Consider the following 19749-nt stretch of genomic DNA (forward strand, 5'->3'; position numbering starts at 1 on the left):
TTTTTTCCTGTGTATCTCATTTACTCCATTGTATTCATTCAGAGGAGGGAAAAAAAAAAAGAAGACCTCATAAATGTCATTTCATATTCCAAGCAATTTGCTATAGGCAACTACACCATTACTTTGTACAAATAAATTTACATAAATCATTATTAGAATGTTTTATCTTGGCAACATTATTTGGTTCCCAGAGCACAAATTAAATGCATGCTTAAAGCAGAATATTTTAAAGTTATTCCTATATTGTTTATGAGACAGGATTAGAAATTTCCATCTAATCTTTCTTTCATAATGGAATTCCTTTCGTTTTCTTTGTACATTTAGAAACCACAAGTATAATTTTCGGGGGGGTGGGGTGGGGTGGTTGTTTCCTGAAGCAAGCAATGCAATAGATGACTATGTTTGGCTCATTTTCCAGCCACCATTCCCTTTGATTCCATGGGTTCAGTTTTGAACACTGATTAGAAGGGCTGGAAACCAGGGAAATTACAATACATAGCCTTGCGAGTAGATAGCTTTTTTGTTTAATATTATTTTACAGGCACCTTGCTCTTTGGTTGTAGTTGGTATTTTTCTTTCTTTCCATTTCTCTCTCTCTCTCTCTCTTAAAAATATTTTTAGTTGTAGATGGACACAATACCTTTATTTTGTTTATTTAGTTCTATGTGGTGCTGGGGATAGAACCCAGAGCCTTAGACATGCCAGGCAAGCACTCTACCACTGAGCCACAACCCAGCCCCCTTCTTTTCTCTTTTAAATAAAGAGTTGTAAATAAACCCCTTGAACTCAATCTCTCCTGCTTGTTAGTGTGGGGACAGCGTCTGTCTGGATTAACAGCTCAACACGTGACAGGTCTTCGATGGCTAGGGTTTTACTCCATCCTAGACTTCAACTAAAATTTGTTCTCCATGTAAAATGCAGTGCCCAGTTTTAAAACAAGCTGCCCTTGTCCATGCCAGGGTAGGGAGCGATGGGAATGGATAGAAAGAAAAAGTCAGCCTTGGTCAATGAACTGTGGTGTAGAAGAGCCCTTGAGTCCATTTTGGTCCAAAGCATTTAAGAATGGGTGTGAATTCTTGACTCTTTTTTTTTTTTTTTTCTTCACGTGTTGTAACGGCCAGGAAGTCACGTTCAGAAACATAGCTAGAAACATAGCTATCATAAGATGCAAGGGGCTTACAGCCCTCAAACGCTGGAGCAAGGGAACCAGTGACACAACCCAACTCAGAAGGAGTGGGAAAGTGGCCCACTCATTGGTGGAGCTAATCCCCTGAAGTTTGGGATGTACTTTTCACCTTGTATCCCATAGCCTTCCCTGGATCAGCCAGTTAATGCAATTAGAACTCACATCCCTAACTTGTACCATAGTTTCCATGGTGATGCTGCAGATCCAGTTACCACATTTGAGAACCACTGCAGCTTAAGCCCTTGCTACATGTTGTCTGGAACCAGCAATGTGTATGTCATAGTTCCTGGCCGATGCCTCACCTGGGAGCTTGTCAGAAATGCAAAATCTCAATTACCAATCCAGACCTCCTATCAGAATCTGCATTTTAACAAGATTCCCCATGTGATTTTGTTTGCTCATTAATGTTTGAGAAACTTGCTTTAAGCTGCTTGTAGTATCATAAATGCTCTGATGATAGACAGCATTGAGATTTCCCAGGTCTGAGGCAAGGCGAATGAGAAAGTCTTATCAAAATCAGAACTCTCAGCCAGGCATGGTGGCTCATGCCTGTAATCCCAGCAGCTTTGGAGGCTGAGGCAGGAGGATGACAAGTTCAAAGCAAGCCTCAGCAATTCAGCAAGGCTCTTACTCAAAATAAAATATAAAAATGGCTGGGGATGTGGTTCAGTGGTTAAGTACCCAGAACTCTTGGGTACTTACGGTGATTTTCCAGACAATATCTTCCCCAGATTTGAACTTGCGTATATGAATTAAGTTCTGTATATTCAAAAAGTAGTTTTTCATTACTTCCTTAATTCTAGAGAAAATAAAACACGCTTCTATTTTGCTGTATTAAACCCCTGAGATTTGGGAGATACTTTCTATCCTAAGATCCTGGGAACTTTCCTGTCTCAGTCAGTTAGTAAGATTAGAACTCATTTCTCCAACTTTTAACATAGTTTTCATTCAGCAGTATCATAAAATTCTACTGGGTGGGAAAAAAAATGTTAAAATGTTGCCAAGTTCAAATGTCATAGCTTGTTCATGGTAAACCTTCAATGATTACTTGATTTAAAACCAAATATTTATTTGGTTTAAAATGAAATAGCTCACATCCAGTGCCTAAAAAAAAAGTAAAATGCCTAATGTATATGATCTGTTTTCATTTGGGGCTCACTTGCTAGGTTAATCCAAGAAGCCTGGATGCCTCATTTAAAGATATGACGGACAGTGTATGTGAGTTCCTAAGATGAGGTGGCCTCGATGATAGATTAAATTTAATTGAAAGTTTAAGAGATAAGTGGAAAAATGCAACTGGAGTGTGATCAATATCCAATATCACTCTAAAAGTCCCTCCCTTTCTCTCTTTCCTATTTTAATCCCCCTCATTCTTCAATCCTTTTTTCATTTTCCCCCCTTATTTTTTTTTTTTTTGTGGTACTGGGGATTGAACCACTGAGCTATGTCCCCAGGATCTTTTTGTTTTATATTTTAAGTCAGGGTCTCTTTGAGTTGCCAAGGTTGGCCTCAAACTTTTGATCCTTGGGTCTGAGATTCACAGGATTATAGATGTGAGATTCTCTGGGATTATAGACGTGTGCCCCCATACCTAGTTCAATTCTGTTCTCTTAATGGGAGACAAGTCCCCAACCTCTAATTTTGCAAATGCTTATGGCACACAATTACTCAGGTCAGGGGTTAGCAAACTTCCTATGTAAAAGGCCTGATAGTTTATGGTTTCTGTTGTAACTATGTGATTCCGTCATCGTAATACAAAAGTGGCCATTGATTATTCAGAAATGAATGATCATAGCTGTGTTCCAATAAAACTTTAGATGCTGAAATCTGAATTGCATAGAATTCTTACGAGGTACAAAATTTTAGTTTTCTTTTTAATGTTTTTTCCAACCGTTTAGAAATCCAAAAACCCTTCTTAGCTTATCTGCCATGCACCAAGAGGCCATGGGCTGTCCTTGGCCCAGGGACTGAATGTAATTTACTGACCCCTGGCCCAGGTTTAGAAGGGATGTGGCAAGACTCTGGGGCAATCAGTTCAAGGGGAGGAGGGCACAAATACTGTTGTTATTCTAGTTCTTCCACTGCCTGCTGGCTGCTGACCAGGGATGTGGTTCCAGGAGGCCATACTCCCCAGGCAGTGAGGGCTTGGGCTCTTGGGCATGCTCAGGAAGGTGCAGTGTGGTCAGAGTACAGTGTGACAGGAAGAGAAGGAATGTTGGCTGACCACTCTCAGTAGCAGCTTTAAAACCCAGGGCAGCAGAAGCCACTACTGCCTTACCTAGATGGACAAAAAGCAACACTGGAAAAGAGCCAGTTGTGGGCAGGATTTACTGCTCCATCCCCAACTTAATCAATGCATCTTGTTCCCCTTATAAAACTGTATTCCAGCTTTGGCCTTGATACCCTCCTTGACGTTGGGATTTCAGAGCTTTCAAGAGATACTCTGCATCCCAAGGTACAAACTCATGTTCTTGGCTTATGCTGTCTACTCTCCAACTCCACTTCCCTGCTCAGAACCACACAGGTGAGTGCCAGGTGCTGATCTCACTCAGCCTGTGGTTCATCCCGGGGACCTGCCAAGCCAGGCATGCCACACAGCACCCGGAGGAAGGGAGTCAGGTGTGTATGAGAAGAGCAAATAATCAGGTGGACAAGCAGAGGCAGGGTGTAGGCAGGTTCAGAGGAGCAGAGAAGACCAGCAAGGCAGAAGCGGAGCCAGAGCTACACCATAGTGGCCACTGTCCCTCGGAAGACCCTATCAGCCAAGGCCCCTCCAGGTGGGTCTCCCCAGTGGCTCTACTCCAGGATCCTATGGGATCTAGACCTGAAAGGGGAGTCTGGCTCTGGTTGAGGCAGAGGATCAGGGACACCACCAAGGCCCACAGGGTGTCCTCCCATCAAAGTGCCATGTCATCCTCCTCCAGCTGCCTGACCAAATGAATAGCCACAAAGCTACTGAGGTCCTCCCTGTTCCTTGACTTCTTCCCTAATTATTTCAACCCCAATCCTGGAAATCTCTCAATTCCCTGGAGCAGTGGGTGATAGTTAGTGCACAACGCTGCCCTAAGCTAAGCCCCACCAGGTGCCATTTTCTCATGATCAAGTTGAGAGTCTTCTGTAAGCTGCTTGAGGATAGGAACCAGCCTTGTGCTTTTTTTTTTTTTTTGGGCTGGGGATTGAACCCAGGGCCTTGTGCACGTGAGGCAAGCACTCTACCAACTAAGCTATATCCCAAGCTCTGTACTTTTATTTTTTTTTTTATCCTCATCTGTCCCAAGAACACACAACAGATATTCAATAATACTTATTGAATGCAACTAAAAGGTACAAACCATTAGAAAGATTGCTACAATTAAACATAGTATTCTGGGAAAGCAGATAATTTAGAGGCACTACAGTAGTTTCTACATGAAAATTCCCAGTGATGTTTCGGTTGCTTTGTGCATCTACAAACACACCAGAATTTTAAGTAAAGATGTAATTCAATGTTTTCAATCATCTTAATGCCTAAATTGGATTGACCACATTGTCAGTCTGATCAGCTGCATGAACTGATCATTAAGAAGATTGAGGGGAGGAGGGGAAGATACCAATGAATGGAGAAACAATCAATTTTGCATTTGCATTTAGATATAGCTTTGGAGTTTCGTTCGTTCGATGTAAACCCATGTAAGGTGTGGAAACGGGGAAGGGAAGCAGAGTGTGATTACCTGAGTCCGAATGGGTCCAGGAAACCGAGGTCAGCATCGCTCCAGCTCCCGTCACAGAAAGGACGAAGGGGCCTCCATCATCATGATAGGATGCTTCTAGAGGCTGGTGGAGAGGAAGAAAAGGAAGACAGAATTAGAGGAGAGGAGCAGAGAGCCCTCACAACCACAATGGATGTCCTCTGTGGCCCGACCCTGGAAAATGACACACTTCAGTGAAAAAGTCAATTGCCACAGAACCTCTTTATTTCTTGGATAGTTATTGAAGCACTGAAGCTTTCAGGATGGAGTGTTTTTGAAACTGCCTCATAGGGCATAAGAGGACCCAGAAATTTGAAAATACATGCCATAGACATCGTAAGATCATTTGATTTCGGTAGGACTGCCAGTGAGACATCTGTGAGATCATTTTCCTTCACTACAGCTGCTTCTGAAACACACGTCCATCCAAAGGAAGACATCGACGCATCAACAAGCATTCGAGACCAATGCTCCACCCCATGGACCAGCCTCTGTCTACTTGGTAAACCATGGACACAGATACAAAGTCAACGACCCTCAACTCTGTTGTAAAATGCAATTACTCTGGCTATAGTCCCGGAGATGAGCTCAATGAATGGGCGGCAGTGATTGAGCCACAGTTAACTGATACATTGCAAAATAAGAAAATTGGTACAAGAGAAAGATCGTGTAATAATTTCTGATGGAATGTTTTTTTTTTTTTTCCGTCCAGGCTTCAAGGATGATAAATCAATAAACTCTCCAATGAAAAGAATGGTATTATCCTACGATCATGAGTAAGAGAATGTTAGGAATAACATATTCATTGGATCAGTGATTCTCAAACTGTGATCCCTGAAGAAGCAGCATTGACATCACTCAAGAGCTTGCTGGACCTGCAAATTTTAAGCCTCAACCCAGGTTTCACCGCATGAGAAAATCTGGTCATGAAGCCCAGAAATCTGTTTTTTTTGCACGTGACTCCAATATGCCTCAGGACATTCAGTGATCCACTCCTTCAGATATATTAACCCGTTGTTGAAAAGTAAAATTACCCTATTCTATTTCATGTTTAGGTGCCAATTAAAAATGAAATATTGAGCAAGGAACTGGGAAGGAGGAAGAGTCAGAGACGAAGGAGGTGAAGTTCCTGCAAGACGTTCAAGTTTCACAACATGGTTTCCTCTACTGGTTAGAGGGTTTCAGGGGCACATTTGTCTCTGGTTGGGGTGGGAGTTTATGGTAAAAGGGAAAATGTCATGAAGACTATGACAGTAATAATGGGTCTTAAAACTGGGACAGATAGGGACAGGCAGGAACAGGCAACAGCTGAAGCATGAGAGTCCCTGGGATGTGGAGTAACCAGGTCTGGCTGATGCGTGAGAAATCTGAAGGTGATCTGAGAGAGATGAGTTTACTTCCAAATACAGGGGGGTCAAAGCTGGACCTGTAGCTTCTTTGTTGTGTAAGACCACCAGACTGCACTGATGCTTATCTTTAGAAAAACTCCTGTCTGGTATACTAGGTGACTTAAGGATTTCTACATCCAGTGCACTTTCACACTGTGTTTTCCAGAATGGAGATTCTCAACTGCTTCAAGGATCCACAGGGCTGAAGGTCTGCCCAGGAGGAAGAACACAAAAGAAAAGTTTGAAGTAGGCACAAGAATGTGGATGTCACAGTAGCCCTAGGCTATTCTGCAAAGGGGCAAAATGTTACCACACATAAAAAAACCCTGAGGCCATCTCAGTTTTAAGTTTATAAAATAACTTCAGTTGATAGCGGTGGGCCTGAGTCCCCTCCAAAAGTTGGACTAACAAGGGACATCTTCAGTTGGAGAAAAGATGCTTTTCATGATCAAGAAGTTAGGGCTTTTGCTTCTAGACAATTAATATACATAGATGCCTTATTTCCTGATGTTGGTAAGATGATGGATGGGACTCTGATAATGTTTTAGATGTCACACCAAGCCTTTGAAACGAAGCTGGTGCAGAAGTGGCAATATCTGCTTGCTTATCCCAGCTCTGCCGTTTCACCAGCCGAGACATTATAGGCAAGGCACTAAACCCCTAAACCTTAATTTCTCATCTACTGAGAAAGAAAGGCATTGACCTGCCCTGCCCTCTTTAATTTAAATAAGAAAATAGATATAACGTTTCTACGCAAATTATAACATGCACTCCTACACAGTCATATAGAATTGCCCTCCTCAATGAAACACTGGGTACTAATTAACACTTGTTATTGTATTGGCCTTTGAAAATATAAAACTAAAATGTTCCTTATGCCCTTGGGACTCTCCTTTAAAATGTTTGCAGATATAACAATTCTGAGGAACAAAATTGGCATCGACCAATCCATTTTCCCAAGAAACATTTTAAGGTGAATTTTTGCTTGTCATTTTTTTTTTCTTTAAATTTTATTCCTGGGCGAGGGATGCATCTCAGTAGTAGTGGTACACATAGCATGTACAAGGCCATACATAGATTTGATCCCCAACATTGAAAAAAACATTTTTTTTTTTTATTCAGTGACCACAATAGAACCTCCATCCAGTTACCATTCAGCAGCTCCTGGTGAACACAACTCAGTCTTCAACTATATGGATGTATACAATGGCAATAATTTATCTTCTCTGCAGTAGTTTAATCCCAGACGGACCACTTACTAATTTATTTCCATATGTAGCTGGCAGAGAGATTAATCAGGCTTCCAACTCGGAAACCTGAATTGCACTTTATTCCCTTAACAGGCTGACTCTGGGCAGGAGGAAGCACACGTTTATATAGAAACCAAGAGTTCCTCTGAAAAAGACTGTCAACCTCAGACACATGGCGTCCCAGCCACGTTCACACATCTCTCCTGAGATAGCAAGCTCTTGTGTCAACAGGGAGACCAACTCTTGCTGGAGATCCTCATGGACTTCGCATAGGAACAGTGTCTGGTCTAACCCGGCAGGAGTCACCCCACCAGGCACAGGGCAGCCGTGCGCCCCTCCCTGTTTGCAAGGTCGGGGGCTCGGATTTCTGAAACAGAAGAATCTTTCTGCCAAGGCTCTGCGCCCAGCTGGCCCCGCTATGCCGTGCCCAGGCACTGGAAACTATGTGCTTTCTTTTTTCCACTCTTTTTAAGGGTCTGAACTTGACTGAATTCAGCAGCTGCTGAGTCCTCAGTGAGGCAACGGCTAAGGAATTATTAGCTTTGCTCCCAGTTCCCCTGAGCTTAAATCTTGGTCCCCTTTAGTTTTGATTTTTAACCCAATGATATCAGTCTTTAGCAAAGAGTTGGTTAACAGCCTGTCGTGTGATGACAGGCGGAAAGCAAGAGTGGAGCTCTGAAGTGGCACCTGAAGCCACCACTAGGAAGGCTCACCAGAGGTGGGACATAGAGATCTGGTAGGCTGGGGCTCCAACCAACCTTGAACCTGGCAAAAGTCACTTAGGAGTTCAGGTTCAAAATTCTCTCCTCTGTTCTGCAAGGAGTTTAGCTCCCCAAGGTCCTGTCTGGCTCAAAACATCTTATGATTCTATGAAAACGCCAACACTTCCCTAGTTCACCTGGTTAAAGTGCTTGGCGATGCCAAACAGCTGAAAGTTTGGAAGCATCTGAAAGAGGCCCCATGGGTCCAGATGCTTGGTGCTGTGACAGCCTTAGGAATCTCAGTATCCAGTAAATGCCCTTTGAGCAAAGAACATAAGCATTTGAGGATTGTGTAACAATGTCTATCTTTACAATGTTTTAAGATGTCATAAGATGTCAATTAAATACAGTAATTTGAATTACTGTTCTGTGTATGGCAAAACCTTAAAAAACACATAAGCCAGGAATGTTGTTTTTAGTATTTTTTGAAAGTGGTATCTTTTCTTTCTTTCTTTTTTTTTTTAAATGGTACTAGGGATTGAACCCAAAGATGCTCTACCTCTGAGCTACATTCCCAGTCTTTTTTACAATTTTTTAAAATTTTGAGACAGAGTCTTGTTAAGTTGCCCAGGCTGGTCTCAAACTTGGGATCCTCCTGTCTCAGGCTACTAAGTATCGGAATTACAGGTGTGAGCCACTGTGCCCAGCCGGACCTCGTTTTTATACCTTACAATATACTTAAGCAGATATACAACTAATATATGTATGCATATGCACACATATGTATTTTTGAGACGTGGTCTTGCTCTGTTGCCCAGGTTGGTTTTGAATTTGTAATCCTCCCACTTCAGCTTCTGGAGCAGCTGGGGGGATTACAGGTGTGCACCACCATACCTGGTCACAACTCATCTTTAATGAAATAAGACCACAATGGAAGACAAAGAAACTGACACAGGGATATGGAGAACGGAGCTATCATACCCCTAAGAATGAAGGGGAGATCTGAAAACTTCTGTGGAGGAGGAACTGGAATTTAAGCTGGGCTTCAGAAACAAAGATAGAAGTAAAGGCAATTGGGTAGAGGCAAGAGCAAGAGCAAAGGCCTAGAAGATTCCAAGTATGGCAGCGACACAGCGTTTAGTGCCCTGAGGCAGCAGCACAGGATGCCCAAGGAAGAGGGGAAACAGTGAGGATAGGAGCTGGACAGGGACTCATGGAGGAAAATCCTGGACACCAACAAATGGATTGGCCTTTACTCTGTGGCCATCGGGTACCTTCAGAAGTCATTGGCAGTGGAGAGTCCAGAGGAGCTATGCCTCCCAAAGTTTATGGTGGCGATTCTACCTCCAGCCAAGATTGATGGTACTTTCATTTTGTTCTTATTCATTCCATGCTGCTAACTATTTGGGAATGCCTCAAAAAAATTTCTTTCTTTTTTCCAAATCAATTTCCTGGCAATCTGAATGGAAGCAATTAAGCTTGCTACAATACTTCCAGAGTTTTGCCTTCAAAGGATGGGTCAGTCTGAAGCTTATATGTAGGTTTATGGGTTTTTTCTACTCTTACATGAAAGGGTTAAAATAACATGACACAGACTGATGTCTTACTTTGTTTTGTTTTCACACTGGAAAATATTTCGAGATGATGAGAAAAATACACACACAAGCCAAGGATTGGGAGGGGCTGCTCTAGCACTCCCAAAACACAAAAAGTGAACTTGCTATCCCAAGTTATTCGCTGAAACTTCTGATTTCCAATTTCAGAATCCCAGCTTCACGATCCCGAGTTTATAAGAGAACATCACGGGAACTCTCACATACCCAAAGTGTTTGGTCCCTCTGCCTGGAGGTAAGTGCAAGTGGCATAGTTCAGCTGCCACTGAGAGATGCTGCCCTCCCTGACACGTGGGTATGCACGGGGCCCACGACAGAGATGTCAGCACATGGGAAAGCAGACTGCAAATGTTCTACCCCACCAACCCCAAAGACGGGTTGGTGTCTTCAGCCTCCATCAAAGTAAGGATGGCAGGGGCAAAGGAGCTCTTGTTCCAAGAAGTGAGCTGCCTTTGGCATGAGCCACCACGAAAAAGTGCCCCATGGAAGCCACAGACTTCACTTCCTTCTCAGGGTTGCCTGGACTGGCCACACACGGGCACACATGGGCAGCTTCGATGTTAATATGAGATCATAAAAAGGTGTGATCATAAAGGTGAGATCCTAAAAATGTTCATCTGGGAAGTTGAACATTTCAGGGTTCAAGTACCTGATTTATAATTCAAAACCTGTCCCAGCTTTCTGCATGCCCAGGTGTTCAGAAGCCTGGAGAACCCCAGAGGCGTTCTCTCAACATCCAATCAAATAATTACCTAGAGGTATAAGACGCAGTAGGTACTGGAGATCACTCCCTGTGCACTTAGAAACCAAACCAAACCAAATAAATAAATAAATAAATAAAACCCAGGGTGGGGTTGTGGCTCAGTGGTAGAGCACTTGCCTAATATGTGCAAGGCACTGGGTTTCATCCTCATCACCACATAAAAAAAAAATAAAATAAACTTATTAAAAAAAAACCCAAAACCAAACAGTCTCATAAATACCAAAAGAGTTTCATGAACTGCTTTAAAAAAAAAAAAATCTACCTACAGTCAGAAAACTAATCTTCCTCAAATGAACAGATCAGCTTAAATTACTGTGCCATTTTACATTCTCTTGACTAATACACGAATAATGAAACTACAGCATAAGGTAAATGTAGGCTTACACTGAGTAACGGGCATAAATAAAAATATTTTGACATTAAAAACTCAGTAAAAATTAACTCCAACGTAACTTGAAAGCTCCTGCAATCCTAACGTGCACATTGAAAGCCATTAACGTAATACCTAGGCTGCTATTCAAAAGTAAGGGTCTGGCACGTAAATAAATGCCGGTTGGAAGGCTCCTCCTAAATTACCGTACAATTTGGTTGCAAAGTCACACACTTACAAAGTCTATCATCTTTGCTTGGTTGGTCTCTAACCAACACTAAAGTCATATCAGGCTACAATGTGGCGGCATAATATAAACGCAGATACCGGCAAATGGTACTAAAAAGTGGCAGCAAATGTCAAAGACAAACCAGGGTCATCCTGGAGAGAACAGAGGTATTTACATAAGCATTCTGAAAAGACAATGGAGCCCCAATTTCCTTTTAACTGCACACCTGATCAACCTCTCTGCTTCTCAACTGATCATTTTTACATAAAAGCAATTTCTACAACGAGACATTCAAAGACCTTAGTTGCCATAAACTCAGCAGCTGTTAAAAGATTCTTTGCACATTAGGTGTGCTTACAGACTCAGCTATTTTCAACCCAAGCCTTTCATTCCTTACCCATCACTACTCCCCACCCCACAAAAAAATGAGCTTCCCTTGTCAATATCCTTCTTCATTCTGTCATCTGCCAAAGCCATTTTCTTACCTTTGTAAGTCACTCACATTTGTTTCATTTGATGATATTTACCCATGCCGGGACAATTGTTTGACTGCAATCTTGCAACTTTCAACTTTGCCCAGGTTTTGCTGTCTTGCAGAAGGGGATGCCTCAACCCCCGACACATTGCTCAGCTGGGCTGAGACACATCTGAATCCAGGGCTATATTTTAAATTCTTTTACACTTACTTAATATAGTGCATGCCGCCTGTCCACTGATGCGATATCAGAAACCTGCAAGCTACTATTTCTGCAACTGTGTCACTGTAGATAGTCTGAAACATGTACGTAGCTGTTGCCATGGAAACAAACACAGCTAGGGTAGAGTGCCACGCTGTGTTAATTCCTTCACCCATGAACCCCAGGGGAATGCTAACATTCATCTTCTTTCTCCTTTAGTCTCACACTGCTTTAATATTTTTTTTAGCATTATCAAATGATGTACTAAATACATATGGTACACCTGGAAATATGGATGGCTGAAATGAGCCGTGGTCTCAACCATGCCTGCTGGGTGTCTACTTAGGTGGTTGCAGCTCTGCCATGGATCCTTTCACTAACTTGTCCTGGGAGAAAAGGAGAACTTTGTCTTTCTTTTAAAATGATGTGGGCAGGGCAGACACAGTGAACATCTTTGTCTCACCAAAGAGTGATTGTGGAATTGCACTAGAATAAACATGCTACCCGAAATGTGGTTTGTGGGTACTGTGAGAGGTGAGAGAGAACGTGGAAACTTCCTGAAGTGGATCCAAGCTAAGAGTTCTTCTCCCTTCCAACTTGAGGCTTTATGTTCAATTGTTTTAATTAGGCAAAAGCATAAACTCTCACCCAGGGCTTCAACTGTCTCACTGGGTCTTTGTTTCTAAACTCATGCAAGCAAGGTATTCGTAAGGGTCAGTAAGGACACGGAATCACTATTATTCAGAAAGAAATGGAATTTTCCTGTCACCTGAATGTTCTCTCATTTGCTTCAAGTTTAAAGGTCTGTCCTTATCAATACTTGGACTTGTGTAGAAAAGTCGAACTCGCTCCTTCAACCAAAAAGCCAAAATGTGTAGTGATTGGTACATTGGGCTATCTTCCCATTATTTGCACTGGTAAGCCCCTTTAAATACTGGGGTTATACTCATCACAGTAGACAAAAATAAGCTGTTCAAAAATTTTAATTACATCCTATCCCTTGGGCTAGGCAATAATATTCAATCTAGATGAAAATGGCCACATTTTAGATTTGCATGCTGATGTGCTTCACTTGAATACAATTTTCGCACTAAACAATCAATTGTAGGCTTTAAAAGTGTAGCTCCGTGACCCTGAAATGGCATGTTTTAAAGAAACCACTACTTTATCAGTGGGGATTATGGCAAAATTAGCTTATAAAAGATGAGCAAGATCTTTCTAAATTGAATTATTCTTGGCTGTTTACTATGACAATAATAATTGACTCATTCCTAAGATAAAGCAAAACAGAAAATAGACATATATTCTCCTTATCGGTTAAGGAAATATGTCTTTTTTAAAAAGCAATCTCAAGACAAGGTTAGAGTCCAGTACAGAGCCTAGTCTAAGTTTCAGTAGGACAGGTGGAGATTATCCTTTAACTAACTGACCAGTATTTACAAACTTAAGGAAAAGAGCCAAAGCAATGCATACAGTAGGTGCTCACTGTGTCCTGCTATTTCCATATCCCTTTGGTGTTGGGCTTTTTCACATAGGTTACCCCATTGGACTATCACGAGAAATCCATGAATTAGTTTGGTGGGTGCTTTGGTTTGGAATATAAGGTGTCGCACCAAAAGCTCATGTGTTAGGCAGTGCCGGAACGTTCAGAGGTGAGATGATTAGATTATTAAGAACTCTAACCTCATGGGTGGCTTAATTTACGTGATGGATTAATAATATTCATGGACTGTTGGGTGGTAAACTAGGCAGTTGGGGTGTGGCTGGGGGAAGAGGTGGGGGGCATGCCTTTGGACTGTTTTTATCTCTTTCTCTCTCTCCACCCCCAGCTTCTCGGCTGCCCCGAGCTGAGTAGCTTTCCTCTGCCGTGCCCTTCTGAAACATGATGTTTCTGCCTCACCTCAGGCCCCGAGCAATGAAGTCAGCCAACCATGGACTGAAATCTCTGAAACCCTCAGCTCAAAATAAACTTTTCCTCCTCTAAGTTGTTCTTGTCAGATATTTTGGTCACAGTGACAAAAAGCTGATGACTAATACACCGGACATCACCAATCTCATCTCTCAGAAGATACTCTAAAGTTCTGAAAATTAGCGACTGGTCCAAGGTCACAAGGTAGAACCTTGTCTTCTATCACCTGGTCCAATGTTCTTTCCATGGGCCATGCTGTCCCCAAGAGCACTCACCATGCAATTGGATGTGAATAACTATAGCAACTATACTAGATGAGGACAGAGCCCTCAATTTGGGTATTAACTATGGCTGGTGGTTGAAGTGAGGCTCTCTCTCCTTTTATCCTCACTCACGCATTTTCTTCTCCCAAGGATGGGAGAAGAGGGCCTAGCCTTTATGTTAACTCCAGGCCCCAAAACAGATCATCTCAGCCTACACCCAAACCTAAGTTTGGGTGTAGGCTGAGATTCCAGCACCAATTCTCAGAGATGCTTGGAGCATCCCAGCACCAATTCTCAAAGAGATGCTTGGAGTGGAAAGATGGTTGGGTGCTCCTGGGGCTTTGGAGGTGCAGGGGGATTGGGAGCAGCAAGCAGCAGTGATAAAACAGTCAGCTCCCGAGGAAGGAAGCCATTCCACATCCCGAGTCAGTCTGCCACCCCCCCTCTCATTTAAAAAAAAAAAATGTGATAAAATGTCAAATTTAACATCTTAACAACTTTTAGGTGTACGGTTCAGTGATATGAAATAATATTGTGCAACCATTACCCTCATTCATCTCCATAACTGTTTCATCTTGTAACACTGAACTCTGCACCCATTCAACGATAACTTCCCAGTCTCAGTGGAATTGCGCCATATTTACTTTTTGGTGACTGGCTTATTTCACTTACATAATGTCCTCACAGTTCATCCATGTTGTAGCATATGTCAGAATGCTCTATCTCCTCCCGTCCCCAAGTACTTTCTTCCTGCCCAAGTACTGGAGATTGAATGCAGGAGCATGCTACCCTGAGTTACATCCTCAAACCCTGGATACCCTTCTCCATTTTGTTCTTTGAGACAACATCTCACTGTTGCTGAGGCTGTCTTCCAAATTGCTATCCTCTTGCCTCAGCCTTCAGAATAGCTGGGACTACAGGCATGGGCCGCAACTCGGGGTTTTCTTCCCATTTTAAAACTGAGTAATATTCTCTCCTGTGGATATATCATATTTTGCTTATCCATTCATCTGTTGCTGGGCATTTGGATTGTTTCCACATTTTAGCTACTGTAAAAGATCTTAAGACTCTGCTTTCAACTCCCCCGCTCCCTATACTTGAGGTTGAACTCCACCACTAAACTACCTCCTTGACTCTTTAAATTAATTTTGACCCAGGGTCTCACTAAGTTGCCTAGGCTGGCCTCCAACTTGTCTCTGCTTGGTCTGCGACACTGTGCCACTTCCCCCCACTTTAATAGTAGCCAGTGGGTAGGAGGCAGCATTTCATTATAGTATTGATGTACATTTCCCTATTTGTGAGTGATGCTGAACATTTTTTTTTGTGTGTGCACTCTCTGGCCATTTGCATATCTTTGGAGAATGTCTATTCAAGTGCTATGCTATGCTCATTTTTGAAATAAGTTGTTCGGTTTTATTGTGGTTGTGCTTTAGGAGTTCTCTCTATATTCTGGATACTAATCCCTGATCAGATAGATGCTGGGCAAATGCTTCCTCCCATTCTGTGGGTGGCCTTTTTACTGTATGGCTTCTTCACCACCCTCACGGTCATCAGATAATGACAAGCAGATTTCACAGTGATGTGGGATCTTCCTGCCTCCTCCCCTGGATGTCAAAATTTCATGGGGTTTGGTCATGCTACCTTTTGGTGATAGAGTTCTTCCAAAGAAGTGAATTTTTCCAGACTATAGAACTGTTTCTCGGTGGGTCCGTTCATAAAGCCAAAGAGATCATTGTGTGGGCCTTATTTGAGAGGGGTCAGGGGAAAGGCAGGGGAAATGGGGGCTTTGAGGACACTCCAACCCAAGCGTCGATCACTTGACCCCTTCTGATAAAAACTTTCTAAAGTGGCTCACAGAAGAAAATGACAGATTAGGCAAAGTCCAGGGCTCATGATTTAGCCTGTCATACATATTTTTCATAACTAGGTCGGCGTTCTGAACCTCTGCATGTTGGTAGAGAGGTGCTCCCAGGAGCCACAGAGAGGAAGGGAGGAGGTCCGCCTCCAGGAGAGACTGCACTCTGAGATTAGGTCCTCGTCCTCCTAGGTGCGTTTTCATTTTCTCTGGCCTCCTCCTCCCTGGCTGTCAGGGTATCAGCTGGCCCTCTTGCTGTGCAAAGTGGTCTGGCTTTCACAGTTCCCTCCTGTTTTGATTCACATCTAATATGCCAGGGGCTGAGAAACCAAATAATAGAGCTGATTAGAATTTTGTCTGAAAAAAAAAGATGAACACAGGCCTGAGAAAGTGTCCCTGAGCACAAAGTGTCGCCTTTTGGATGCCATTGACTGTAGGTCAATTAGCCTAAAGCCAGTCACCTAATGAGCAATTTGCCTATAATTTAAAACCTTTTTGAGTGTTTTTACACGGCAATGTCCTTTGATTCCCCTCCCACCCTCCCATCTCTTTGGCATTATAAAGTTTGTAAATCAAGCCTTCTATGGGCACACCAGCTTATTTTTAAATTTCAGTTTTTATGCTTAATTTTAATCTTTTTAAATTAAGTTCATTTCTTTGGGAGATTGGCAATGAAAGCAAGAACATTCAAAATGGAATTTCTGGTGAACTGGCAAATCAATATGAGAACTGCTGTTCAGGGGACTTTAACATCTAATTTTCATTTTTTTTTTTGAGGTTGCAAAATTCACAGGAAATGTGAACTTCAGTCAGGCCAGAATGCTCCCACTGACTCGCGGTCACCTCTGTCTCCTCTTTTCTCTTGTCCTGTGATTGCACAGGACTCGCACAGCTGAGGTTCCAGCTGCCACTCAGGGAACTCACTTGTGTTCTTGGACTTTGCTTTGTTTCCACCACGAATGTACCTTAAAGGTGCTATTGGGCAAAACTCAGCCTGCTGAGTCTCACCCAGAGCGGGGCTCACCTTCCCACTCGGTCCAGGAGCCTCCACTGTGATCTGAAATGGACAGAGACGGCAGGAGGGGCTTCGGGGATCTTTTTCACAGAGGCAATGCAGAGACTTTGGGAGTCAGCCAAACTCTCACTTGAAAACCCATGCAGGGGGTGAAGGGAGGGTCAAGGTCAAGGGACATCTGGTATGACTGGCACTGAGGAGACCAGCCACTCCAAAGCAGAGGCCAGGATCCTTATGGCACATGGTTCTATGTGTGCTTTAGAAGGAAACCAAAAACCAGACCTGCCTTGAAGACAAGAAGCCAAGTTGAGCTGGAGATCAGGACACAGCTAGTAGATATGGTCTTATCAGGCAGCACCTGGGCTGTCAATGCAATGGGAAAAAAATAAAGATGGTCCCCGTTACCCACCAGTAGCTCTGACCCAAGACACTGGCCCTCTGGACAGAGTCTGTGGGCCACTTGACATCTCCCCAGAAAGCAAGTATGCCAGTCAGCATGGGACCCTGACCCAGAGTTCCAAGAAGACCGGACAGCCAGGGAAGGTGGGGTAGCCATGCCACTGTTTGACAGGCAGGCTGGGAAGTCAAGGGGCAGCTCTGAGAAAAGAGATACTGACCGGGAAGGCCTCACTCTTGTGCTTGGTCAGGATTTGAGAACAAAATTCTTCCGGAAATGGAAACTTCTCCTTTTCGTTATGAAATTGCCATTGTAAAGTTTGCTTTAAATATCTTCTGTTGGGGACAGAGCCAGTAACTGTCCTCAGTGTGTATGAGCTTCCTTTATCTCTGCCTGGAGGATGATGAGTTAGCTCAAGTTCACGTGCCCTCAATGGGGTTAGGGCCGCCCAAGACTGGAAACTAATAACCAGCCATTGAGGAAGCTGTAAAATGTATCTTTTCCTTTTAAAAACTCTGAGTATGTGATAAATTGTACAAATATATTTTATCCTAATCCCTTCTACTTAAGAAAAGTGAAAGTTTAAAAAAATTATTTTTACTCCTTTTAAATATAAATAAAACAATAAAAACAAAAAAATAGGCAGAAGAATATTTTGCAAAGCAAGATCATAATTTTGTACTTTCAAATACTATAAGTGACTGTTTTTTGTTTGTTTGTTTGTTTGATTTGTTTTTGGTACTGGGGTATGAACTCAGGAGCACTCAACCCTTCAGCCACATCCCAGCCCTATTTTGTATTTTTTGTACATGTATTGGTATTGGGGATTAGAAACCAGGGCCTTGTGCATGCAAGGTAAGCACTATACCAACTGAGCCACATCCCCAGCCCTATTTTGTGTTTTATTTAGAGACAGGGTCTCACTGAGTTGCTTAAAGCCTCACTTTTGCTGAGGCTGCTTTTGAACTCGTGATCCTCCTGCCTTAGCCTCCCGAGCCACTAGGGTTACAGGTGTGCACCACCGCACCTGGCTATGAGCAACTTTTTTTTAGCTTCCACGCATGGTATTTGTCTTTCTGTGCTTGGCTTATTTCACTTAATGTAATGTGCTCCAGTTAGAAAAATAGGAGTTTGTATTACAACAAGTCCCCAAACAAACAAAATGCAAGTCAATCATATGAGGTAGAATATTTGGGGACTGTTTTAACACAGACTAAGTAATATTGACTTCAATTAAAATGACTGTCTGCCTGTTAGTTTACTTCTCAGGCACCAGCCCAAGATATGGGCAGAGTGAAGGAAGGGACCCAGGTTTTTCTATCTTGTTCTTCACTGTCTTCTAGCATGGTCCCATATTCATATGGTCAAAAGTAACTTGCTGCCACCTGGTTCCCGTCCTAGATAGAAGCAAAGAGGAGAAAGAAGATGAAGAATATGTTCCTTCATTTTCAAGGCAAAATCCAGAAGCTGTACCTATCCCTTCCACAATCATTCATAGGCCAGAAGTCCCTTGGCCACCACTAGCAGAAATTGTCCACCCAAAGCATAAGGACTCTACTAAAAAAAGGAAGAAATAGGGGATTCACACTAGTGGACAAATAATCGTTTTTTTTAAATATTTTTTTAGTTGTCAATGGACTTTATTTTATTTATTTATCTGCAGTGCTGAGAATTGAATCCAGTGCCTCACACAAGCTAGGCAAGCACTAAGCCACCATCCCAGCTCCCAACTAATTGTGTTTTTAAAACCCTAAATATATGTCTATGGGTACAAAGATATAAGTACAAGTTTATAAAGACACGTGGAAATGATAAACACCAGACACAAGAGGGTGGTCCCAGGGGGAGGGGGTACAGGGAGAAATGAGACGTCAAATGGGGATAGGAACCTGCAGGGACAATTCGATTGTATCCTGGATGTTTTATTTTTAGAAAGTACTTGAAGCAAACATGACAAATGTTGAGCTCTCCCAAAGCTAAGCGGTGGGCACATGGGTGTTTTTGCTTTTTTCTGTGATAGAATTGTATCATTTTAAAAAATTAGCAAAACTTAGCATTAGCTCAACGACCCTACTGCAACTCAACTCATCATTAAAATGTATTTTGCCAATTTTAAAATGCACATTTTCCTGCGTGAGAACTCTCAGGAATGAGTGCATCTGATTATAGTAGGCAGCGCTTTTCCTTTTAGTGGTACATTAAATGATCTCGCACTTTACACTCCATGGTGAGTTAGATTGGAAGACACACAGGTATAAATGGCAGTTCATGTGGACTGTGGCATATTGTAAACGGACGGGGGGCAGAGGAGGGAGGTGTCTCATAGGTGGGCATCCCAGGACCTACGGTGCTCTTACAGCTTCAAGGGACCTTCTGAAAATGTCCTTCAGACTGCCCCTTATCAG

At 42.6% G+C, this 19749-nt stretch overlaps 1 protein-coding gene across 3 annotated transcripts in view; it reads right to left on the reverse strand.

Moving 5' to 3' along the window:
* Positions 1–19749, reverse strand: part of Foxn3 (forkhead box N3) — a 384532-nt gene that overhangs the window by 268236 nt on the left and 96547 nt on the right. For all 3 annotated transcript variants that reach the window (XM_078050695.1, XM_078050694.1, XM_078050691.1), the window contains exon 2: positions 4897–4999. The gene's annotated coding sequence lies outside the window, so the exon portion shown is untranslated. The remainder of the gene's footprint in view (positions 1–4896; positions 5000–19749) is intronic.

The sequence above is a fragment of the Ictidomys tridecemlineatus genome, chromosome 5, assembly GCF_052094955.1.
Source record: "Ictidomys tridecemlineatus isolate mIctTri1 chromosome 5, mIctTri1.hap1, whole genome shotgun sequence".
NCBI lineage: Eukaryota > Metazoa > Chordata > Mammalia > Rodentia > Sciuridae > Ictidomys > Ictidomys tridecemlineatus.